Source organism: Microcaecilia unicolor, chromosome 2, assembly GCF_901765095.1.
Source record: "Microcaecilia unicolor chromosome 2, aMicUni1.1, whole genome shotgun sequence".
NCBI lineage: Eukaryota > Metazoa > Chordata > Amphibia > Gymnophiona > Siphonopidae > Microcaecilia > Microcaecilia unicolor.
Window position 1 is genome coordinate 33,318,548 of NC_044032.1, and position 27,408 is coordinate 33,345,955.

The window sequence follows — 27,408 nt, forward strand, 5'->3', positions numbered from 1 at the left end:
AAGCAATCATGAACACTAATTGGCAATAATTATAATTTACGTGCAGAACTCAATAATCGTATTCTTTAATGCAAAGCATCTAAATTTTAATGCATGGAGCCAAAAAAGGGCATGATTATATGGGTGGGGAAATGAGTGTTTTGTGGGCATTCCAAAATTTACGCGCACTGTTTTAGAATATGGACCTCTGCACCTACATCTGTATGCCGGTATTTGCGCCACTTTTCTCTTGGCGTAATTGGATGCGAGTAGTTCTAGGCACTGGGATATCAACTACGCATGAATGGGCTGCGTCAGCATGTGCTGCAGCACCAGCCGCTAGCGTGGCTTTGTAAACGGGGAGGAGGGGTTAGAATGGAGTGCATTTATTAAGAGACTAGATATGCTTTAAGCTTTGAAGAGAAATTCCTTCAAAAGAGAATTCATACCAGGTCCTGTGGATAGACTTCAGGAAATCACTAAAAACCAACCTCTTCAAAACGGCTTACCCCAACGACCCCTCGTAAACCTCTTCACCCAGCAACACAGCAAGACTATTATCGTACTGGACAACGCACAATCTTCATATAGGGCCCTTAGATAAACTGCATAGAAAAAATGTCCTTAAAATGAGTTTTGAAAATAGCCGTTTAGGAGATTTTACGAAAAAAAGTCTATCTACTAGCTCGTGTCCTTTTATGGATGTTTTTCTGTTTCAAACACGAGCCACTGTATTTTTTGTAGTCACTTACATTTTCGAAAATCTTATTTCTATTTCTCTTATTATTATTATTAGTAATGCAATTTTTTTTAAGTATGTGAATGTGCTATCAGTTGCAATTGTTAATTTTCAGATTGTGCAGAATCTAAGTTGTAAACAAATAAATAACACCTAAACGGCATTTTCCCTGATTAATATGGCACTATGCTGTTTATAACGGTATACCAACGTACTCAATTCATGACAAGTTTTGCATAAATCAAAGTAACAGTGTCCAAGAAAACGTCGTAGATGAATATGGAGAGCCCTGGCTCTATCACTGGTTGACTCATGCTGAGACCCAGATCCAAACATTACAAAATAATGACATTTTGAAAATGAGTTTCGAATCAGAGTAAACACATCCCAGGATACACACAATGCAAGGTATCAGCGCTTGATAGGAAGTAAAGCCTTTGGCCCAATGAAAGACGTGTGCAGCTCATACTGATACCTAGGTGCTGACTATTTCATTTTTTCCTACAAAACATTTGCTTTTGATACTTTCCAAATTCATTTGGACCATTAGGATTTGATTGTATAACTTTTTCAGCTCAATTTTCCTGTTTTTTTTTTCCTTCAGCTTTTCAGTTTAATACTGGCAATCTGAAGTATTTTCATTAATCATATAGGGGCCTTTTTATAAAGCTGCAGGAAGCACTCACATGAGCTTACCATGAGGCATGTCCTTGGTAATTTTGCCATGCGTGTGCTCTACCAACATGCTAAAAAAATAAAATTTATTTTTTTTGGTGCAGGAATGTGTCTGCGAGCCGAGAGTGGGCAGGTTCTGAACTAATCAGTTACCACAGGCAACATAATGGGTTAATACCAAAAATAAGGATTTCATTCATTTTAGCCTAGAGGTTAAAATGGCCTTAGCGCATGGGAATGACCCATATAAAGGCTCACTAAGGCCACCTTTTTACCGCTGCTTGGTATAAGGGACCCTTAACCATTTTTTACCCTGAGATTGTTTAGTGAAATTTTGGACAGTCTCTTTATTTATTTATTTATTTGTTGCATTTGTATCCCACATTTTCCCAACTTTTTGCAGGCTCAATGTGGCTTTATGTTGTCTGTACCCTGTTCCCTGATGACCAAGAATACTAACCCCCAGTGGCGTAGGAAGGGGGGGGTGGGGCGGTCCGCCCTGGGTGCACGCCGCTGGGGGGGGGGGAGTGTCGGCTCCATTGCTTCCCTGCTCTCTCTGCCCTGGAACAGGTTACTTCCTGTTCCGGGGCAGAGACAGAGCAGGGAACCAGTGGAGCCGACGCAGCTCCCAGCGACGACGTGCACTCGGGGCGGAGCGCCAGTGGTAAGAATGTGCTCCGAGGGGGGGTGCGCGCTGTGCTGCACCTGGGGGGGGGGCGCAGCGGCAACCCACCCCGGGTGTCAGCCACCCTCGCTACGACCACTGCTACCCCCCCTTTAACAAAGCTGCATTAACGACTGCCGCACGGTGACGCAACATAGCTCCTTCACATTGAATTATCGCACTGGCAGCTGCTAGCATGAAATTATAAAAGGGTGGGAGGGTAAGGGTTTGATAGAACAATCATTTCATTATTTAAATAAGCAGGATTAGCATTATACAGATTATAATTATTCTTATTGGCTTTTATCATTATCACGCATATGGATATTGTATAAATAAGATATTTTAGAAGTGCTGTGCAATTTTTCACTATATTTTATGTTTTGTTTTATATGTTTATTTACACCATATGCTAAATTCATATAAGAACATAAGAGTAGCCATACTGGGTCAGACCAATATTCCATCTAGCCCAGTATCCTGTTTCCCAAACAGTGGCCAAGCCAGGTCACAAGTACCTGGCAGAAACCCAAATCGTGGCAACATTCCATTCAGAATCTCAAAGAGTAACAAGATTCCATGTAGAACCCCAAAGAATAGCAAGATTCTGGAATCCTAAAGAGTGACAAGATTCCATGCAGAATCTCAGAGTAGCAACATTCCATACTACGAATCCCAGGGCAAGCAGTTGCTTCCCATGACTGTCTCAATAGCAGACTATGATAACATAAGAGTAGCCATACTGGGCCAGACCAATGGTCCATCTAGCCCAGTATCCTGTTTTCCAAACAGTGGCCAAGCCAGATCACAAGTACCTGGCAGAAACCCAAATCGTGTCAACATTCCATGTAGAACCCCAAAGAATAGCAAGATTCTGGAATTGTAAAGAGTGACAAGATTCCATGTAGAATCTCAAACAGTGGCAACATTCCATACTACAAATCCCAGGGCAAGCAGTTGCTTCCCATGTCTGTCTCAATAACAGACAATGGACTTTTCTTCCAGGAATTTGTCCAAACCTTTTTTAAACCCTGATCCTCTGGCAAAGAGTTCCAGAGCTTTACTATTCATTGAGTGAAAAAAAAAATCTTTCCTCCTATTTGTTTTAAAAGTATTTCCATGTAACTTCCTCGAGTGTCCCCTAGTCTTTGTACTTTTGGAACGAGTAAACAATCAATTTACTTCTACGCGTTCTACACCACTCAGGATTTTGTAGACCTCAATCATATCTCCCCTCATCAGTCTCTTTTCCAAGCTGAAAATATATTTCTTGTAGGCTATTTACACTACTACAGTGGAATACCTTTGTGGCTAAATCATTTATGAGAACATCATATGCTGTCTGTATATTGCTTATTATTTTATACAGTTGATCTATATTTCTTTATGTTTTGCAGTTAATTTTTGGGGTCCTTTTATTAAGCTGTGGGAAAAGGTTTCCTTAGCACGCCCTTATGTGGGACTTTCACGTACGCTAAGACCATTTTTATCTCATCTGAAAAACAGCAGATTTTCTTTTTCTTTTTTTTTTCAAATTAATGTGCTTAGGGGGCCTTATTCAAAGCCACGCTAGTGTTTTATCTTGTGGTAAAAATCAGCCGTCTGTAAACGCTGAGACGCCCATTATAGAATTTACGTGGACAATACCCTAAGCATATTCTGTAATGAACTGTGCCTAAAATCTAATGTGCGCAGTTCAAAAGGATTATAGCTATGGGTGGCGAAATTGGTGTTCTGTGGGTATTCAAAAAAGTATGCATGTTGTTATAGAATATGGCCCAGTGCGTGTAAATCTACGTGCAGGGCAGGGGCGTAGCCAGACCTTTGCGGGAGGGGGCCAGAGCCCAAGCTGGGGGGCACTGTTTAATCGCTTCCCCCTGCCACTTTGGACCCACCCCCTACCGCCACTGCTGCCAGGTACCTTGTTTGCTGGCGGGGGTCCCCAACCCCCGCCAGCCAAAGACTCTTCTTCAGCGTCGGTCGACTCTGGCGCCTTCGCTGTGTGATGATCTGTTTCGAACTCCTGATGTCCTGCACCATGCACGTCCTGTATGTAGCCCCGTGCAGGACGTAAGACGTCAGAAACAGATTATCACACAACGAAGGCACCGGAGTCGACCGGCACTGAAGAAGACTCTTCGGCTGGCGGGGGTTGGGGACCCCGCCAGCAAACAAGATACCTGATGCAGCGGCGGGGGGGGGGGGGGTCAAATGTAGAGGGGGCCAGGGCTTAATCTGTGGGGGTCCATGCCCCCATGGTCCATATGTAGCTACGACCCTGGTGCAGAGATTTACGCTGTATTTTTCTTGGTGTAAATGGATGTATGTAGTTTTATGTGCTGGGATATCAACCATGGGATTTGTTTGGTGCCTTTTATAGAATCTGACCCTAAACCACTATTTAACCAATCAGGAGCCATTCCTGTCTGGTTAAATAGTTTTGAATATCGACCAGTCTCTAACTATTAGCTCCAGAATATAATTACTTGTAATTTTTAAGAACAATTATTCCCTTATGATAAATGTAGAAAATGTTTACATAGGTTTTGGAGTAGTAATGCAAGGATCTCACAGACCTTGAGTTGGGTTGTCAGAGGGGATTTTTTTTTTTCAATGTTTGGATCTATTATTTTATCAGAGATGCGCTAAAGTGCTGCAGGATGAAAAATGGAACAGGCCTGAGAGGAATCCGAGACTTGGAGGTTTTCTGAATAAAGCAGCCTGGCGATCTGCCAGCCTCCTCTGCCTGAGACTGATGTGCCGAGTAATTAGATGAGACGGGAAATATATCTTTAATGCAGCAGTTATATATGAGTTGCCCTGCTTATGTATTTTCGCTTTTCATTTTCTGACAGTCAGATCTAGCCACTCAGTTGTCTAGGGGTGGTGGGGGGAGAGGGACGAATGGAAAATCTAGTACAGGCTCCCAGGCAGTTTTGTCGGTGGAATTTGGAGTTAGTGTGTGATGCGTGTGTGTGTGTGTCTTATATCTAAAAAAAAATGTCAAAACCAAAATGCTGTAGATTATAACTGAATGCATGATTCACTGCCAGGCTTCCATTCCAGGTTCTTGTAAATTCAAATGCCCAGGAGGCTTACCCTCTCATTCTATCCTTGCAGCCACCTTCTACGGACCTCACATCTGCTAAGATTGCAGTGCATAAGACCCCCAAGGTTTATTCAAAGGAGTGTGGCAGAAAAACAGCCTTTAGCAAACTGTCCGATGTGCTGTACTGCTCCAGATCCTACAACCCATCTTATGTAGATTTATATTTCGGATGGCGTGACTTGAATATTGGAGTTGTAGGTGGGCGTGAGGGTGTGAAGCTGTAAGGCTCAGCACATCTGGAAGATGCAGTTCCTCTGGGGCCCAAGAGATTTATGCACAGTGACACCTAAAGATGCAGGAACCAACATCTGGATATGGTATACGGAGAAAGAATGATAGATGACGGTAGCTGTGTGAAATAAAAGGGTCCCTATCTGGAATTCCTGTTGCACGCATAAAGCATGAAACGATAGTTAGTACACAGGGGGCATAAAGACCATGAAGGTAACATAGGGGGTCCCTTTACTAAGCTGTAGCATAAAGTGGGCTTCGCGCCCTTATGTGGGTCTTTTCCATGCTAAGTCCATTTCTATTGCAGCTACAAACTACACCGTTTTTAAATATTTTTTTTTATTAACGGCCATGGGTTAATGTTGCCATTAGCATGCGAAACAGCAAAAGTAGAGGCTGACAAATGCGCAAACCAATAGGGAGATAATATCAAAAAACAGTTTATTCAGAATATTCATATCAAGGACCCGACATGGTCCGTGTTTCGGCGCCAAAGCGCCTGCCTCAAGGGTCACAAACAACTTTCAGAGAGAACAAAAGACCAGCCATTAGCATGCAGCCATTTTGAAAAAAATAATGCGTGAGCACTTACCGCCGTTAATTTTGGAGGTGGTAAGGGCTGACACGATATTCCTGTACTAGCCATTTAACCTGCGGTAATGTATCTGCGGTAACTGTTTAGCACAGGAATGCCCACTCTTCGCCTCCTGACATGCCCCCTCAAAAAAAAAACAAAAAAATTAATGTGCGGTTAGCATGCGCAGACTTGGCAATTACAGCAGGATGGAAACAGGATATTGGGCTAGATGGACCATTGATCTGAACCAGTATGGCTATTCTTATATTCTTATTCTAGTATTCTGTGACAGGTATAGAAGAAAGTGGGATGTTTGACCACGGCAAAACAAAGCCTGGAGAGATGAATCTTAAGAATACTTGTTTATTGATTAAAAAAGGACTCGACACAAACGTTGTGTTTCGGCCGTAAGGCCTGCATCAGGAGTCTCGCTCGACGGTGTTCCGAAGGTCTCAAATGCCGACAAACAGCTGATGCGTGCGCTAGGGGACACGTAATGTGTTGATCTGTGACCTTTTCATGCTTCATGCGAACAATCTATTCGTCTACGAGCAAGTCCCTTCACAAAAGGTCTTTCTAAAGACCCACTTCACAGGTCAACACTTTACGTGTCCCCTAGCGCACGCATCAGCTGTTTGTCGGTGTTTGAGACCTTACGGCCGAAACACAACGTTTGTGTCGAGTCCTTTTTTTCATCAATAAACAAGTATTGTGAGAAGGAAGAGGCTGTCCTACCCTGGTTAGGCCCCTAGAGGGCGCTGGTCCCCTAAAATGTCCAGGGAGAAGGGCTGGGTGAGTCACTAAAGGGAGCCAGTAAGGGGTGTATAGCAGGAGGTCGCTAGGGCCGAGGAGAGTCCTGGAGGAGGAAACAGGTACAGCAGGTTATGGGCTGGGTCCTGTTTGGCCATTAACTACTTAATACCCCACCTGAATGGTGAGGGGGAGATGAGAGCTAGCAGCTGCAGAGGAGGGCTGGTAGCTGAAGCAGGAGGGTCCCCATGAGAAGTACTGCCTGTGCCCTTTGGACTGCTGGTGAACTGTGTGCAAAGCAAGGAAGCTGGCTGGGGTAAGAAGGCCCTAGAGTGTCAGGTATAAGAACTGTGTGTTACAAGGAAGGACTATGTGTCCAGGTGCTTAAGCTGGAAGATTGAACTGAGTAGGAAGAAATGTTTAAGCTGGAAGAACTGTTTAAGCTTGTAAAAGTGTTTTAAGCGGGAAGAGGTGGGGAAGAGGTGTGCCCCAGGAAGCGGGAATAAAGATTTGTATGAGAAAATCCTGTTGATGAGACCTGACTATGTTTGCCTTTTTGAGAACCAGGTCACCCCGAGTAGAAAGGGGTACTAGACTAATTTGCATAAAATCTGCATATGGAGAACCAGCTCACCCTGAGTGAAAGAGGGAGCTGGGATCCTGAGGTGGGAGCTTCATCTTCACAGTATTCTTAAGATTCATCTTTTCAGGCTTTGTCTTGCCATGGTCAAACATCCCACTTTCTTCTATACATGTGTTTTCCCGTGGGGCGTTCGAGTTCTCTGCTTGACTGCGGATTTGTTTGAACAGTATTCTGTGACAGCAATTATGCATGTACTTGTAGATACAGAATTTCCACTTAGTGCACAGTATCCTAGCACCTCATTTTCAGTGCCCTTTTCAGAATTACCTATTTGTAAAGTGCACATTCATTCCAAATAGTGCACGTTATTTCCATCTTTGCTTCAAAATGAAAAATACGCGTGACTAAACAAAACAGGGCTGCAGATCTCTATGAAGAAGTTTTGGGAACACTGGAGGAAGAATGTGATTGAAAATATAAATCCAGCATTGTACAAAATCTTTGAAGCCATTGCCATTTCTTCTCTCTGTGGCCTTGGGCGGAGGCCTTCACTCCAAGGGTGGACACAAGCATTGAGGAGATTGTTCAACCATGTATGCGATGGAAAGAAAGCATGAACATTAACGCGAAAAGGCCAAAATTCACAACTCTTAAGTCACTTTCCTCCATAATCTGCTAAATGCTCTCACCCATTTATTAATATGCAAATTTTAAGTAGCAATCTGGAAGCAGTCAGGTTGCACTAATTTACTCCTTAATCTCCTTCAGGAAAGCAGAAGGTTTAAGGGTTTCCACTTCTCAAGTGTTCTTTGCAATTATTTGACAAATAATAAAAGCAATAAATGTGCCGGTCTCATATGCCCCAAATTCTATATGATGCTCAAAATTGTGTGCAGAAATTTGGTATGCGCCCAATTTCCACGCACAATTTAAACGAACGACAAACCAATTAGTGCCGCTAATTGGTCACTAATAATTATTAAGCACTAATTGGCAACAATTAGAATTTATGCACGGGTCTTGCTAGGTGTTATTCTATAAAGATGCGAGCGTGAATTCTTATGGGCGGATCTTAAAAGGGGCGTGGTCATAGACATTCAAAGAATTTGCACGTCTTGTTATAGAATGTGACTGATCTGCGTCTAATTTAGGCGCAGGGATTTACATCAGGTTTCAGTTGGCGTAATTCCTTGTACCAAAATGTTTGGCGCAGATCCCGACGCTAAGAGCTATTCAATAAACTGAACCCAACTCAGAGCGCCAGTTACAAAATAGTGCTTAGTGCTCATTTTTTCGGCGGCAATTTTTTGGCACCATTTATAGAATTTGATCCATGGTGTGTTAGGCCTGGGCATGCCCAGTGAGGAGGCAGGATGGCTGCTCCTCTGGTAGCCCCTGCTGGGCAATGAGTGGAACCCATGGAATGCCTCATAGGAGGCAGCCCTCTGCTTGTTGAGCATTCCTAGGATCATCCAGATCTTAGGATCCTGTTGGCCTTTCTATTTGGTTGTGCACTAAGGAGGCCTTTTACAACCAGTGGCTTGGTGGTTAGAGCACCAGTTTTGCAATCCAGAGATGGCCGGTTCAAATCCCACTGCTGTTCCTTGTGATCTTGGGCAAGTCACTTAACCCTCCATTGCCTTAGGTACAAACTTAGATTGTGAGGCCTCCTGGGACAGAAATATCCAGAGTACCTGAATGTAACTCACCTTGAGCTACTACTGAAAAAGGTGTGAGCAAAATCCAAATAAATAAATTTGAAGCTACCTTGGCATAATGTGGGATTTTACCATGTGGAAGCTGCAAATTTAACACGGCACGCATTGGAGGTATTCCCTGCATTTTTCAATTCAGGTCCTGCGTTAAAGTTTTCTTAGTGTGCAATAGTGATGCAGTAGTTAAGGGGTAGCCACTTAGTACCTCCTATTTGTTGGAATGTAATTGTATTTTAACATGCATTGCCTGTCAGCAATCTTTTCTCTGTGATTACTCTGTGACCTCTGATGTGAATTACTTAGAGAGGTCACACAGCTATGTAACTTCCTGTGGGGGTCAGACACTGCAGACACAGCACATGAAGCACATGGAGCACATGGAGCTCATGATCTCTCCTAACCTGAGAGGATCTATGGTGGTGTGAGCATCCATTACCATCTAAGCACATGGAAAGAGCTGATAATACAAATGTATAGTAATATGTATATATAAGCCTGTCTGATTATAATCTAACTACAAACTGTGAGTAAACAGATGTTTTGTTACTTCAACTTTAAAGTGACTCAGCAGTGAATTATTCAGGGGTGAATGAGAGAGAGATGAAGAAAGAAATTAACATTTCTAAAGCTGAAGCTGTGTGTACTAAAATCTGCTAATTATTTACTACAAATAATCCAACAAAAGGGTTATGGGCCCAGGGCTCAGGAATTGAAAAAGAAGAGAAATATTACCAGGCAGAAAAAAAGGCCACATTTTTCTCTTAAGTTTTAAAGGAAAGATTCAGTCTGTCTCTCTCTCCCCCCACACAGCAGACAGAAGGCTAAGAAAATGGCTGAGGGAAGAAATTCACCATTGTTCTATTCTCTCAAGGTGCCTAGATTAACTGAGTTTAATTATCAGCAGTGGGAATTAAGATTCATATGTCTCCTTCGAGCAAAAAGATTAAATATATGCTTAGACCAAGACAGAACAGCTGAAAATATGGCTGAATGGGACAATGCAAACTATTATGTGAAGTGCATGCTTTTGGAAGCTCTCTCAGAGAAACAAGCCATATTAGTGGAGGGAAAAGATACACCAAAGGACATTTTATATAAACTGAGAACTATGTATGCAACTACATATGCAAAGCAGCAACCAATTTGGTTAGCAGAGTTGAATGAAACCAAATTAAGGGATAAAAGTAAGTGTAATGATCACATTATGCATCTTATGTCTACATTTCAAAAGTTAGAACTTTCTGGAATTCCCATATGTGATGCATTGAAAAGAGCATTTCTTTTTACCTCACTATCAAAGAAGTTTGATGTTTTTAGGTCTGTAAATGAGGCCATTGAAGGGCAATCTTTTGAACAGACAACATCAAAACTAAGGCAGGAATGCATAATAAATGATTCTGAGGAGATGTGTTCTCAAAGCAAGTCAGAGAGAAATGAAACAAATTTCTTGGCAAAGAACAGAGGAAGGCGGAGCTATGGGAAAACTCCACCCAAGGGCAAGCTGATTTGCTACTCATGTGGAAAGGAGGGACATGTATCTAAATGGTGTAAGGAAACACAAAACACTCCCTCTAGCTCACCTAAGCCAATGGAACTAAAGAATTTTCAAACCAGGAAATGTATGAAGGACAAAGATAAACACAAGGGCTTTCTAATGGCAGAAAAATCTTTGACTATGGTAAATAATAATTCAAATGAAAGTACTTGGATTTTGGATTCAGGGAGCACATGCCATTTAACCAATTGTAAGGATTTCTTTCAGGAAATGTGTCCAGAGGAAGGTATTCTTAAAACTGCAAACGCAGGGACTGCTAAGATCCAAGCAAAAGGTATTGGATTCTTAAAATGCAAAGTGTCTAATGAAGTTAAAGAAATTCCTGTAAGTGATGTCTTGTATATTCCCCAAGCAGTTTGCAATATGCTTAGTGTATCTACATTAGATAAGAAGGGATTTGCGATTCATTTTGAAAACAGTAAGTGCACAATCTCTAAAAATGATGAAGTGTATGCTGAAGCTTTTATGCATAATGATGTTTATAAGCTGAACATTTCAGGTGAAGCCTCACATATGGTGCAAGTAAGGAAGAATGATGGTAAATGTAGTCTGGAAATCTGGCACCGCCGCCTGGGACATCGTGATTTTAAGGTGATCCAGGATCTTTACAGTAAGCAACTAGCCACTGGCATTCAGATAAGTGCAGATGCTGGTAAAATGGAGAAATGCATAGACTGTGTTACTCAAAAAGGTGTGAGACCCTCATTTCCTGCATACACAGGAAATAGGAGTAATAAAGTGCTGGACTTAATACACAGTGACTTATGTGGACCGTTTAATATCCCATCATTGGGAAATAACAGATTTGTGCTAATATTCTTGGATGATTTCTCTAGATATTGTGTGGCCTATTTGCTGAAAGAAAAAAGTCAAGTCACAGACATGCTGAAGAAATACGTAGCCATGGTGAGCAACAAATTTGAAAGAAAACCAAAGGTTCTTCAGACCGACAATGGTGGTGAGTTCACTTCGCAAAGCATGCGCACATTTCTAGAACAAGAAGGCATTCAACATATCACAACAGTAGCTTATACACCAGAACAAAATTCTGTTGCAGAGAGAAAATTTAGGTCACTTGTGGAAATGACCAGATGTATGCTGTCAGATAGCAATCTCCCTAAAAGACTATGGGGGGAAGCAATTCTCACAGCAGTGTACCTACAAAACAGAATGCCAACTAAAGGCGCTGAGCGCACACCACATGAGACATGGCATGGTAGGAAGCCAAACCTGTCACACATAAGAACATTTGGAAGTACAGCATATGCTCATGTACCAAAGCAAAGAAGGCATAAGCTGGATTCCACAACAGAAAGGGGCATTTTAGTTGGCTATGCTCCAGGACACAAAGGATATAGAATTTTGAATCTGAAAACTGGCATTGTTGGCATAAGACATGTTACATATTTTGATGAAAACAAAAGGGTTGATAAAGGCTGGATTATCCCAGATGAGCCTTATCATCCAGAATATGAAACTAGAACCATAATAGACATGCCAGTGTATATAAATGCCATACCAAGGCAGATGTCTGAAAGCAACTCATCTGTATCTAACGAGGAACAGGCAGAGGAAACAGACACAGAAATGATCATTGAAGAAGACAGTACAGTTGGAGAAGGGGAATCAATTGGAGAAGAACTCTCAGATTTAGAGGATGCGGAAAGGTCAGACCAACCTGTTGTCAGACGCTCATCCAGGGAAAACAAAGGTGTTCCACCCCCAAGACTGTCTTACCTAACAAAGTCAGCAGAAGCTCAAGAGCCCTTAACATGGGATGAGATTGAGAAAATGCCAGCAGAAGAAGCTGCTGAATGGCGTAAAGCTGCACAAGAAGAAATTGATGCATTGGATAAAAATAATACTTGGATTCTTACAAAATTACCTCCTGGCAAGAAAGCTATAGGATGCAAATGGGTATTCAAGTTAAAAAGGAATGCACAAGGAAAAGTGGAAAGGTATAAAGCCAGACTAGTGGCAAAGGGATATCTTCAAAAATATGGAGAAGATTTTGATGAAGTGTTTGCACCTGTAGTGAAACACACGACAATCAGAACACTTCTGAGCATTGCAGTCTCAAAAGGCATGCAAGTCAACCACATTGATGTGAAAACAGCGTTTCTTCATGGAGAAATAACTGAAGACTTGTACATGGAACAACCAACAGGTTTCATAAATACAAAACAAAGACAGCTAGTGTGTAAATTAAACAAAGGTCTTATGGATTAAAGCAAAGTGCAGAATGTTGGAATGAAAAATTGCATGAAATATTGACAAATTTAGGATTTAAGCAAGGTGAAGCAGATAAATGTTTGTACACTAGGTGCACAAATGGACAATATGCATACATTTTAGCTTTTGTTGATGATCTGCTCATTGCAAGCAAAAGTGAGCAAGAGTACAAGGACATTGTAAAGTGTTTAAACCTCAATGTTGAGATAAAAGAACTTGGTAATGTGTCATACTATCTTGGTATAGAAATTGAGAAACAAAATGATGGTTCTTATCTTCTAAGCCAGAAGCAGAAAATAAATGAGCTTATTGAAAGTTTAGGTATGCAAGATGCCCAAGTTGTAAGCACTCCCATGATCACTGATTTTCTGAAGGATGAAACAGTAAGAGAACCTTTACCAGATAACATCCAATATAGATCAGCCATAGGTAAGCTTTTATATCTAGCTACCACATACAGGGCTGATATAGCAAATGCAGTAGGAATTTTGAGCAGAAGGGTCAGCTCACCTACCAAATCAGATTGGACTGCAGTTAAAAGGATGGTAAGGTATTTAAAGGGTACCATTGATTGTAAATTAAAGATTTCAGCCAATAGTAATCCAAAACTAATATGTTACTGTGATTCAGATTGGGCAGGGGATCATTCTGATTATAAATCCACAAGTGGATATGTGTTTATGTATGGAAATGTACAAATTTCATGGGCCAGTCATAAACAAAGTATTGTGAGTTTGTCTTCTACAGAAGCTGAATATGTGGCCGTATCGGAAGCGTGCAGAGAACTGATGTGGATTGAAAAACTTTTGCTGGATTTTGGAATAGCTGAAAAGAGACCAATCCAGATAATGGAAGATAATCAGAGCTGCATCCGACTGTCACAGAATGACAAGGTTCAGTCACGCACCAAGCACATCGCAACGAAATACCACAACGTGCGAGAGTTGGCGAAAGAAGGGGTCATCAGTCTACACTATTGTCACACCAGTGAGATGACAGCTGACATCATGACCAAACCGTTACCCAGAGAACATTTTGTGAATCTGCGTATAAAGCTTGGACTTTGTATGAATAAATAATTGCATGACAGTTATGCATGAGAAGGGGTTTGTTGGAATGTAATTGTATTTTAACATGCATTGCCTGTCAGCAATCTTTTCTCTGTGATTACTCTGTGACCTCTGATGTGAATTACTTAGAGAGGTCACACAGCTATGTAACTTCCTGTGGGGGTCAGACACTGCAGACACAGCACATGAAGCACATGGAGCACATGGAGCTCATGATCTCTCCTAACCTGAGAGGATCTATGGTGGTGTGAGCATCCATTACCATCTAAGCACATGGAAAGAGCTGATAATACAAATGTATAGTAATATGTATATATAAGCCTGTCTGATTATAATCTAACTACAAACTGTGAGTAAACAGATGTTTTGTTACTTCAACTTTAAAGTGACTCAGCAGTGAATTATTCAGGGGTGAATGAGAGAGAGATGAAGAAAGAAATTAACATTTCTAAAGCTGAAGCTGTGTGTACTAAAATCTGCTAATTATTTACTACAAATAATCCAACACTATTTAGGAGATGGTATGTGGAAACGGTCACTAAATTCATTAACATGCATTCAAAATGTGTTTTAAAAACTTTGGGGTCCTTTTATAAAGCTGTGGTAAAAATTGGCCTTAGTGCACCCTTACATGGATCTTTCCTGCACGCTAAGATCATTCTTACCTCAACCTTAAAAAAAAACAATTTTATGTTCATTTCATTAACGGCTGCATGCTAATGTTGCCATTAGGATGCGGCCAATTTTTAAAATTACCATGGGAGCCCTATTTGCAGGCGATAAGGACTCCTACGCACTGCTTCCTCTAACCTGAGTGGGTGTCCTCCAAACTGCATTGTTACCAGTAGGGGGTGGTACTTCAATGTTGTGCTCTCAGTCTCTAGGGACAGGCAGGTTCATTGGAGTCTGCAGAACTTGCCTGTCCCTCACTACTGAAAATGTAATAGCAAAACAGCACCCCCACTGGCAGGACTGTAGATGGAGGACTCCCACTTAGCTTACAGGGAACAGTGCTCTTGTGTTATCCGTGTGCTAACCAATTATTATTATTATTATTATTAATTACATTTGTACCCCGCACTTTCGCACACATAGCAGTTTCAATGCGGCTTACATAGTAAATAGAATTACAAAGTCTTGAACAAGAATGTTACAAGTTGTAGTAAACATAGTAGTAGTGGGGTTTTGAGGATATGCAAATTGATCATGGAGAGGTAAACAAAGATAGGATGAGCAAAAGGAGAAGAGATTAGGAGGGGTAAGGAGTAGGAAGGATGAAGAGGAAGAGATTGAGGAATGAGCATAAGGAGATTGTGAGACATGGTCAAAGGTATAATAATCGTCGGGACAGGAATCATGTGGGTGGGCTTAAAAAGTTAAGTTGGGTCATTAGGGTAAGCTTTCTTGAAGAGATGGGTCTTCAACATTTTTCTGAATGGTAGATGGTCGTTGATTGTTCGGGTGGATCTTAATTAATGCACGGTAATGTAGATATGCTAAATGTCTAGCACAGGAATGCCCAGTCTCCGCCCTTGACATGCCTCATAAAATGCTAAAGTGCAAAAACTAACACGTGATGCTTTAGGGGCCCTTTTACTTAGCCACATAAGCATCTACGTATGCCCAATGAGCGGTAAAATGGAGTTACCACCTGGCTACCGTGTGGATCTTGCAGTAATTTCATTTTTGGTGCACATCCGATATACGCGTCTGAAAAATAATTTGCATTTTCATACATGCGTATTGGATGCACATCAAGTGGCATTTCACGCACGCAGGTCATTACCGCCCGTTTACTGCGTGAGACTTTACTGTTAGGTCAATGGCTGGCAGTAAGGTCTCAGATCCAAAATGTACGTGTGGCAATTCTCATGTTGTCGCACGTCCATTTTCGGCAAAAATTTTAAAAAAGGCATTTTTTTTTTACAGGTGAGCTGAAAAATGATTCTGCGTGCACCCAAAACACACGTCTACATTACCACAGACCATTTTTCAGTGCACCCTTGTCAAAGGGCCCCTCAGTGTGTCCTGCATGAATCCATTTTTGCTACATTGGCCATGCAAACCATTTTAGCCATGTTAGAATCATTCCTTGCTCCCAATGGGGACCTTTTATTACGCACTACAATAAGAATCCTCCTTAACGATTTGATTATTCTATATCTAAACCAACCACTTACTGATCCCTCTGAATTGATTATATTAATAATATTATCATTATTGGTCATTATTTTTTACTACTTTTTATTATGTGTTATGTAAATCATTCTACAAACATATCTTCCGTATTTCTTACATAGTATTATGTTAAATTAGAACAAACCTCTTACTCTGTTCATAATTATATCTTTTGCAATATACATGTCAGACCTGATAGACTTACCGCCTAGGAATACTCAGACATCATCCCGCACATTCCTCAACCTTCATTTCCCCAACTGCAAAGGACTAACATACAAACTAATGCATGCGTCAACCTTCTCCTACTTGAGCACACAATTCTGGAACGCGCTGCCGTGCAACTTAAAATCGATCTATGAACTAACTAACTTCCGCAAACTATTGAAGACCCATCTCTTTAACAAGGCATACCGCAAAGACCAACAAATATAAACTCCTTCACATATACTCAGAATTGTCTTTACCATTTGCTTGTTATACTAATATAAGTGGAGTGGAGGAGTGGCCTAGTGGTTAGGGTGGTGGACTGAGGAACTGAGTTCAATTCCCACTTCAGGCACAGGCAGCTCCTTGTGACTCTGGGCAAGTCACTTAACCCTCCATTGCCCCATGTAAGCCACATTGAGGCTGCCATGAGTTGGAAAGCGCAGGGTACAAATGTAACAAAAATAAAATAGATACTATTGGAGATTCTACATGGAATGTTGCTACTATTGGAGATTCTACATGGAATGTTGCTATTCCACTAGCAACATTCCATGTATTAGGTTGCACAGGCTTCTGTTTCTGTGAGTCTGACGTCCTGCACTTACGTGCAGGACGTCAGACTCACAGAAGCAGAAGCCTGCGCGGCCACATTGGTGATCTGCAAGGGCTGACTTCTACATGGAATGTTGCTAGTGGAATAGCAACATTCCATGTAGAATCTCAAATAGTAGCAACAGTGGAGGAGTGGCCTAGTGGTTAGGGTGGTGGACTTTGGTCCTGAGGAACTGAGTTGGATTCTCACTTCAGGCACAGGCAGCTCCTTGTGACTCTGGGCAAGTCACTTAACCCTCCATTGCCCCATGTAAGCCGCATTGAGCCTGCCATGAGTGGGAAAGCGCAGGGTACAAATGTAACAAAAATAAAATAGATACTATTGGAGATTCTACATGGAATGTTGCTACTATTGGAGATTCTACATGGAATGTTGCTATTCCACTAGCAACATTCCATGTATTAGGCTGCACAGGCTTCTGTTTCTGTGAGTCTGACGTCCTGCACTTACGTGCAGGACGTCAGACTCACAGAAGCAGAAGCCTGCGCGGCCACATTGGTGATCTGCAAGGGCCGACTTCTACATGGAATGTTGCTAGTGGAATAGCAACATTCCACGTAGAATCTCAAATAGTAGCAACAGTGGAGGAGTGGCCTAGTGGTTAGGGTGGTGGACTTTGGTCCTGAGGAACTGAGTTGGATTCCCACTTCAGGCACAGGCAGCTCCTTGTGACTCTGGGCAAGTCACTTAACCCTCCATTGCCCCATGTAAGCCGCATTGAGCCTGCCATGAGTGGGAAAGCGCAGGGTACAAATGTAACAAAAATAAATAGATACTATTGGAGATTCTACATGGAATGTTGCTACTATTGGAGATTCTACATGGAATGTTGCTATTCCACTAGCAACATTCCATGTATTAGGCTGCACAGGCTTCTGTTTCTGTGAGTCTGACGTCCTGCACTTACGTGCAGGACGTCAGACTCACAGAAGCAGAAGCCTGCGCGGCCACATTGGTGATCTGCAAGGGCCGACTTCTACATGGAATGTTGCTAGTGGAATAGCAACATTCCACGTAGAATCTCAAATAGTAGCAACAGTGGAGGAGTGGCCTAGTGGTTAGGGTGGTGGACTTTGGTCCTGAGGAACTGAGTTGGATTCCCACTTCAGGCACAGGCAGCTCCTTGTGACTCTGGGCAAGTCACTTAACCCTCCATTGCCCCATGTAAGCCGCATTGAGCCTGCCATGAGTGGGAAAGCGCAGGGTACAAATGTAACAAAAATAAAATAGATACTATTGGAGATTCTACATGGAATGTTGCTACTATTGGAGATTCTACATGGAATGTTGCTATTCCACTAGCAACATTCCATGTATTAGGTTGCACAGGCTTCTGTTTCTGTGAGTCTGACGTCCTGCACTTACGTGCAGGACGTCAGACTCACAGAAGCAGAAGCCTGCGCGGCCACATTGGTGATCTGCAAGGGCTGACTTCTACATGGAATGTTGCTAGTGGAATAGCAACATTCCATGTAGAATCTCAAATAGTAGCAACAGTGGAGGAGTGGCCTAGTGGTTAGGGTGGTGGACTTTGGTCCTGAGGAACTGAGTTGGATTCTCACTTCAGGCACAGGCAGCTCCTTGTGACTCTGGGCAAGTCACTTAACCCTCCATTGCCCCATGTAAGCCGCATTGAGCCTGCCATGAGTGGGGAAAGCGCGGGGTACAAATGTAACAAAACAAAAAATCATGCTTTATCATTATCATGTTACCTAAGATCCTTCTGTAATACTAAATGTTTATTTCTCATATATCTCCACTATTCATGATGTATTGTAAGCCACATTGAGCCTGCAAAGAGGTGGGAAAATGTGGGGTACAAATACAGCAAATAAATAAATAAACTTAGTAAAAGGTCCCCATTGGCAGCACGGAATGATTTTAACATGGCTAAAATGGTTTGCATGTTTATTAGGAGGTGTGCAGCCTAAAATGTTTCATTTTGTTTAGTTTCTTATGCCCTTTAGAGGACTTTTCCTTTTGTTCAGGTTTATCAGGGTCCTTTTACTAAGCTTAGGTAAGAACTAATGCATGCTTACCGCAGCAAAAGAGGGCTTACTGTGGGGCGTGCTTAGGCATCCGCTGGTCATTTTTGCATGTGTGTGCACTACCCATACACTAAAAAGTAAAATTGATTGTTTAGCAATTGGGGAGGGTCTGGAGGCTGAGAGTGGGCGTGTTCAGTACTAAGTTAGCACAGCTACATTGCTGTGTGCCCTTACTGCCTACATACTGGGTGGTGATAGGGGCTCACATGGTAATGGCCACACACTAATGGGAAAATTAGAATGTGGTCATTAATAGGGAAAATAGAAAAATCGGCCATTTTACCGTATAAGTCTGCCCAGCACTATCCTCGCCTCCCAACACCGGCTCTAGCACAGACCGTATAAGTCTGCCCAGCACTATCCCCGCCTCCCAACCACCAGCCCCGCCTCCCAACCACCAGCTCTGGCACAGACCGTATAAGTCTGCCCAGCACTATCCCCGCCTCCCAACCACCAGCCCCGCCTCCCACCACTGGCTCTGGCACAGACCATATAAGTCTGCCCAGCACTATCCCCGCCTCCCAACCACCAGCCCCGCCTCCCAACCACCAGCTCTGGCACAGACCGTATAAGTCTGCCCAGCACTATCCCCGCCTCCCAACCACCAGCCCTGCCTCCCAACCACCGGCTCCGGCACAGACCGTACAAGTCTGTCCAGCACTATCCCCGCCTCCCACCACCGGCTCTAGCACAGACCGTATAAGTCTGCCCAGCACTATCCCCGCCTCCCAACCACCAGCCCCGCCTCCCAACCACCAGCTCTGGCACAGACCGTATAAGTCTGCCCAGCACTATCCCCGCCTCCCAACCACCAGCCCCGCCTCCCACCACTGGCTCTGGCACAGACCATATAAGTCTGCCCAGCACTATCCCAGCCTCCCAACCACCAGCCCCGCCTCCCACCACTGGCTCTGGCACAGACCATATAAGTCTGCCCAGCACTATCCCCGCCTCCCAACCACCAGCCCCTCCTCCCAACCACCGGCTCTGGCACAGACCGTATAAGTCTGCCCAGCACTATGTACGCCTCCCAACCACCAGCCCCTCCTCCCAACCACCGGCTCCGGCACAGACCGTATAAGTCTGCCCAGCACTATCCCCGCCTCCCAACCACCAGCCCCGCCTCCCAACCACCGGCTCTGGCACAGACCGTATAAGTCTGCCCAGCACTATCCTCGCCTCCCAACCACCAGCCCTGCCTCCCAACCACCGGCTCCGGCACAGACCGTACAAGTCTGTCCAGCACTATCCCCGCCTCCCACCACCGGCTCTAGCACAGACCGTATAAGTCTGCCCAGCACTATCCCTGCCTCCCACCACCCATTATTATTACTATATGATTAATTTTATGATTATTAGTATTATTAGTAGTATTTTTTTTTGAGCAATGTTGTTAGTACTTCATGCTGTTGTTCTTAGCAAAAAAATTACATGAAACAACAGTGCCCACGTCATTTCAAACAATTGCCAATCCCTTGTGTTCTTTGGGGTCCTTTTACTAAGGTGCACTGAAAAACTGCCTGCGGTAATGTAGGCATGGGAGTTGGGTGCACGCAGAATCATTTTTCAGCGCACCTGTAAAAAAAGGCATTTTTTAAAAACCATTCTTGTTGAAAATGGACGTGCGGCAAAATCAAAATTGCCGCGCATCCATTTTTTGTCTGAGACCTTAGCCATTGACCTAGCGGTAAAGTCTCACGTGGTAACCGGGCAGCAATGACCTATGTGATCCAAATGGCACTTGGCGTGCGTCCGATACGCGCGGAAGAAAATACAAATTATTTTTCATCCGCGCCTATCGGCTGCTTGCCAATAATGAAATTACCGCAATGGCCACGCAATAGCCAGGTGTTAACTCCATTTTGGCACGCATTGGGTGCACGTAGATGCTTAATCAGCTTAGTAAAAGGGCCCCTCAGTGTGTTAAAGTAAATGACAAACATTATAAAAAAGGATATCAAAAAATAAAAAAAATAGCACCCCCCCAAAATAAAAACTGTTTTGGCTAGACATCCCTAGCAATCATGGCATATATGCGCATTAATAAATACATACATCCTACTATATAAATGAAGACTGACTGGAACGTCACAAATCTCTTCTGACGTTGATAGAGGAGGCAGGAACAGAGCTACAGGTCACCGGCGAGCACCGGGCGGGGATCGTCCGACAGCAGCTCCAAGGCGCACTCCGACAGGTCCGATGAGCTGCCGCCGCTGCCGCTGCTGTGACCCGGGCGCTTTCCACTGCCACCATCCCCCGGGGCGGCTTTCCTAGGCGGGGGCTCGGCTGGGCCCGGCGGGGCTCCGACCGCTTTCTTGCCCGTTTTAATGGGCTCAACGGCTTGTACATACATAAATGATTGTGAATATGTCATCATGGGACAGAATGCGGTCAATAGGAGAGTTGAGGAAAAGGTGAAAAGTGAGCCATGAAATGTCGGAGCAAATCTTCAAAAGTTGCTGCCTTCAGTAATGGGGATGTTCGGCACATTTTTCACCAATGTACCGGAAGAAAAATCAAATCCTCATCTAACACATGTATTTTTCATTCATCTGTTTATTTATGTGTAAGGTTAGGCAACTTCTCTGTGTTTCTGCCAGATGGCTGTTCCAAGGTTCTGGTTCGCACAGCCTTCTACACTTGATATGCTGTTCTTTTTATTATATGCCCGTAAACCACTTAGATAATAATTGATTTGCAGAATATGAAATAAACTTGAACTTTCTCTCAGCAGTGGTCTTGGATCTCTATATAGCTCAGAGCCATTCATTAACTACTCTATAACAGTGTTCCTCTAGCCAGTCCGGGGGGGGGGGGGGGGGGGGTGTACGTCTGCCACTCTGGTTTTCTGGAAAACCAATATGCATGCACATGAAAGAGATTTTCATACATTGGACCTCTAATAATATGCACGTTTCTTTCATGCATATTCAATACACGGAGCTGGAAAATCATACCAGATAGCTCTGCTTCCAGAATAGAGTTAGAAAATATTGTTTTAGAAAAACAGCATCTGAGGAGGGACAGAGGGGGAAAAGAGGTATGCTGAACGGGGGTGGGGGTGGGACAGGAAGCAGAGATGCAGGATATTTGGGGGAGGGATGGGAGGATGCTGGACCAAGGGGGGTAGGGCTTGAGTCACCCTTGGGGAGGTGGGCACGTGGCTGCCTTATACTAATCAGCTTTTCTATATTTTTCACATTCACATTTTAGTTTCACAATGCCATTTTTGCACTTTCTTCTATCAATAACATATCTAAAAAAATATCTTACCCTCACAATTTACTGTATTGGGCAATTTCTTTTTCTTCCATTTGCATATTGTTTCCCTGACTACTCTTAGGGGTCCTTTTACTTAGGTGCACCGAAAAATGGCCTGCGCTAGTGTAGACGTGTGTATTAGACGTGTGCAGGTCCATTTTTCAGCGCACCTGCAAAAAAGGCCTTTTGGGGGGGCTGGAAATGTACTTGCGTGCGTCCATTTTGGGCCTGAGACCTTACCGCCACCCGTTGACTTAACATTAAGGTTTCACGTGTTAACCGGGTGGTAATCATCAGCTCGGTACAATGCCGATTACTGCCTGGTTAGCGTTTTCTGGCATGCGTAGCGGATACACATAAAAAATGAAATGACCGCTAAGGCCACTCGGTAGCTGGTCGGTAGTTCAAGACTGACGCACGTACACGCCTACGCGGCTTAGTACAAGGGCCCCTTAGCTTTTTCAGATATTGTTTCCTATCTTCCTCTTTCTGCAATCTATTATTGTTTATGAAGACTAATCTATTTTTCCTGAACTTTCCAGCTACTACTTTTGAGAAACAAAGTGGCCTTCTCGTCCTCTTACTTTTATTTACTTTTCTCAGAAAAAGGTTTATTACCCTTAAAATAGCTCCTTTAAGTTTTCCCTGCCGCTGATCTACTTCTCCCATCTATCTAACAACGCCTTGAGATAATCCCCCCATCTCAACAAAGCTAGAGGCCCTTTTACCGAAAGGTGGTAGTGTTACCGCCGGGGTTGTGCGGCAAATCGGCCCTACCGCTAGGCTCGCCCAGGAGCCTGCCTGGTAGTAGTTCTGGGTCTGTCGCACGACATTTCTGGTGCTAGAAAAACATTTTTATTTTCTAACTCCAGTGGGTGGGGAGTAGACAATAACCCAATTACTGCTGGGTTACCGCTAGAGCCCTCACTGCCTCCTAAATAGGAGGCGGTAAAGGTTTCGGCAGTTAAATGGCCACACCCCAAATTGACGTGTGTTGGTCGCGTGTAAGCACCTACGCGGCTTAGTAAAAGGGCCCCTTTGCTTTCTAACATGTCCTCACCTATTTTATAACTGAAAACTCTGCAACCCAATGAAGGGGTGGACCTAGACCTGGTTTTGCTGCCAGCATACATGAAGCTGTAGTTCTGCTTTCTCTAAAAAAAAAAAAAAAAAAAAGATTGCATTTTTCATCTCCCTACGATGGGGAAAAATCAGAGCAAGATCTACTTTTTTTTTTGGCTTGGCCTGGATAAGATGTCAACCCTAACTCATGTGAAACTGAATTTCCTTGTCACCCCAAATAATGCAGAATTGACAGATTTAAATCTTCAAATGTACACGAGCGACCGACTGAAATATTGCCGTATAACATTGCATGGGCATTGCATCATGTGCAGTGCTCTGAGGGTGTAGTGAGAGCACCTCAATCACATTTACTGAGGTTTTCCATTGGCTCTGAATTTCCGAAGCCCACCGGCAGGTTTGCAAATCAGGGGAGTGAGTAAGTAGCTTAAACGGTAAGCACAGCAGGCTTAAGACCCAGGGAAGCCAAGTTTCAACTCGTTTTTTTCTCCTGCAGACGCTCCTTGTTGTGACCTTGGGCAACTCACTTCACCCTCTCTTGCCTCAGGCGTGACCTAGATTGTATGTTCACGTAAGCGGGGAAATAACTTGTGTACCTGCTTGTAACTTGCCTGAAGCTCAGATTTGGAAAAGGCGAGTAATTGCATCTCAAATCCAAATATGTTTTTTTAAACAGAGCAAACACTCTGAATAATAATAAAAGAAGAATCGATGCCCATTTTTCTCTCCTTTCGTACTCCACAATAATGGATGCCTGAGAAATGGCAGTACCTGTTCTCATTTGCATCCCCACATTATCAATCCATTACCTGACAGGCCCAAGATTCATCGTGACTGTCCAAAGACCACTTATCCTCTTTACCAATCCGTCTCTGCTTGGCGATGTGAGCTTCCCAGGCTGTGTTGTTGTCAATTTTTATGTGCTGGGAGTTGAGATGGACCTGCTTCTCTCTTTGTCCTGCAACAATAAATCTTACCCAGATAATATGTACTGTTTTATCAGGAGCCCATCAGTTTTGATAAGAATAGAGGAGTAGCCTAGTGGTTAGTGCAGTGGACTTTGATCCTGGGGATTTGGGTTCAAATCCCACTTAGCTCCTTGTGACTCTGGCAGGGGCGTAGCCAGACAGCAGATTTTGGGTGGGCCTACTCAAGAAGTGGGTGGGCACCAAGTGTTCTCCCCCCCCCCCCCCACCCAATGTGAGAGGCCAGTATCAGCAGCTTAGGAAGCTTAGACTGCTGAAGTGGAAAGCAGTGTTTTCAGTACCATCAGGGGGAGGTCTTCAGCTGGCGGAGCTTGGGATCCCCACTAGCTAACACTAAATATGTGCTGCTGTTGGGTGGGCCTGAGCCCTAAGCGGATGGGTCTCGGCCCACCCAGGCCCACCTGTGGCTACGCCCTGGACTCTGGGCAAGTCACTTAGCCTTCTATTGCCCCAGCACCTGTATATAATATGCAAACTGCTTTGATTGTAACACAGAATGGCAGTGTATCATGTCCCATTCCATCCCCTGGAAAGACAAGAAGAGGAAACCGGAAGAAGGAAAGAGGACATAATATATACAGTGGCTTGTTAAGATTCAGGTAGAGCTCAAATAATTGAAATGTCTAAGCAAAATAGAAACACTATTCCTAGTTTTGAAAATGCTCAGTGTTCCACAGGTATAGGAAAAGGCTAAGCCAAGAGTCATAAGTCTGTGCATGCCCTGGATAGAAACACAGGTTAGCCCAACTTCTCCCTACTCCCTTGGTCACTCCATGGGGCCTGTAGCTGTTCTGGATGTTACCCCTCTCTCTTGCCTCCCTAACACTTTTCTGTTCTCCCTTGACTTCTGCTCAGCAGTTCAGAATGTCTGTTGTTCCTTTATTTTCATCATTGCAGCCAGTGTCTGACTACGAGATAGACTTGAATGTAGATGTCATGACACCAAGAATAAAGTAAGATCGCTTGTTTATAAAAACAGCTAGTTGTAAGGCCTGAAGGAATAGAGAGGCAGCAGAAGGAGGTGGAGGGGGTTAGAGTCAGGAAAAGTCACCATAGCCAACCACTTTGTTCCTGAATTTGTGCGGTTTATTTTAGAAATTAATCTTCAGGAGGCTTAAAATGGGAAGAGAAGCTCTTGACTGCCCTGGGCGATCTCCTCTCAAACCTTCAAGGGAGACGCACTCCTGTCCCTTGGTGCAGGCAAGTGCCACTAATTTGACCCTATGTAAAGAAAGATTTCCCTTCTCTGCCTTACAATCACAGATCTATAAGAAGGCTAAAACTGTACACGGTATGGGACAAATGTAAAAGAGGAAGACGTTATTACCACCAGGGCCTGAACAAGTCCGTTTCTAATATTTGAAAGCCTCAAAGAGGGAGCGATGGAGTGAGGAGTGGCCTAGTGGTTAGGGTGGTGGACTGGGGAACTGAGGAACTGAGTTTGATTCCCACTTCAGGCACAGGCAGCTCCTTGTGACTCTGGGCAAGTCACTTAACCCTCCATTGCCCCATGTAAGCTGCATTGAGCCTACCATGACTGGGAAAGCGCAGGGTACAAATGTAACAAAATAGATACTATTGGAGATTCTACATGGAATGTTGCTATTCCACTAGCAACATTCTATGTAGAAGGCTGCACAGGCTTCTGTTTCTGTGAGTCTGACGTCCTGCACGTACGTGCAGGACGTCAGACTCACAGAAGCAGAAGCCTGCGCGGCCACATTGGTGATCTACAAGGGCCGACTTCTACATGGAATGTTGCTAGTGGAATAGCAACATTCCATGTAGAATCTCAAACAGTAACAACAGTGGAGGATTGGCCTAGTGGTTAGGGTGGTGGACTTTGGTCCTGGGGAACTGAGGAACTGAGTTTGATTCCCACTTCAGGCACAGGCAGCTCCTTGCGACTCTGGGCAAGTCACTTAACCCTCCATTGCCCCATGGAAGCCGCATTGAGCCTGCCATGAGTGGGAAAGCATGGGGTACAAATGTAACAAAAAAAAAAGATGGTGAGAGAGAACAAGGAGATCAACTTATATCCTGTTGAATTGACTTAGACAAGGGGACCCTTTTAGGGCAGACACATAGGAGATCCTCCATAGATAACAAATAGCCAAATTCGCTGAAGAGCTGTTAGCAGTGGGGTCCTGGGCTTTCTTCTGATAAGCTGGCCCATTACTCTACTCTTATCTGGAGAACACAGTCTACGTGCAATAGACACACGATCAAATTTGCAGTCACTTCATTTTTAATCTGATAAAGCAATAAACTAATGCATTCTTTCAGGCTGACACAAAATAATGAAAGGAAGGTTGGAAGATGTGCTCCTAGTGTATCTTTCCTGAGCTGCTTAGGATATGGGAAGCAGCTTAAAATTTAGAGTCTCTCTTCTCTGTTTTTGCTTCCTTTATCTTTCTCTCTCCCTGTCTTTCTTTGGCTGTCTTTTGCTTGCTTCCTCTCGTTATTTCCCTTTTCCTTGATGCCTTCCTATTTCTCCTTCTTTAGTGTTTCCTTCCCTTTTACTACTACTACTACTATTTAGCATTTCTATAGTGCTACAAGGCGTACGCAGCGCTGCACAAACATAGAAGAAAGACAGTCCCTGCTCAAAGAGCTATGTAATAAAAGTGAGCCAAGTATAGGACAATCAAGCCATTGTGACATCACTGATGAGGTTGGCTCTTATTGGTGGCCTGAGGCATTATGACATCACAATATTAGCTCTGGTTACAAGAGACTACTACTACTACTATTTAGCATTTCTATAGTGCTACAAGGCGTACGCAGCGCTGCACAAACATAGAAGAAAGACAGTCCCTGCTCAAAGGGCTTACAATCTAATAGACAAAAAAAAAATAAAGTAAGCAAATCAAATCAATTAATGTGAACGGGAAGGAAGAGAGGAGGGTAGGTGGAGGCAAGTGGTTACGAGTCAAAAGCAATGTTAAAGAGGTGGGCTTTCAGTCTAGATTTAAAGGTGGCTAAGGATGGGGCAAGACGTAGGGGCTCAGGAAGTTTATTCCAGGCGTAGGGTGCAGCGAGACAGAAGGCGCGAAGTCTGGAGTTGGCAGGAGTGGAGAAGGGAACAGATAAGAAGGATTTATCCATGGAGCGGAGTGCACGGGAAGGGGTGTAGGGAAGGACGAG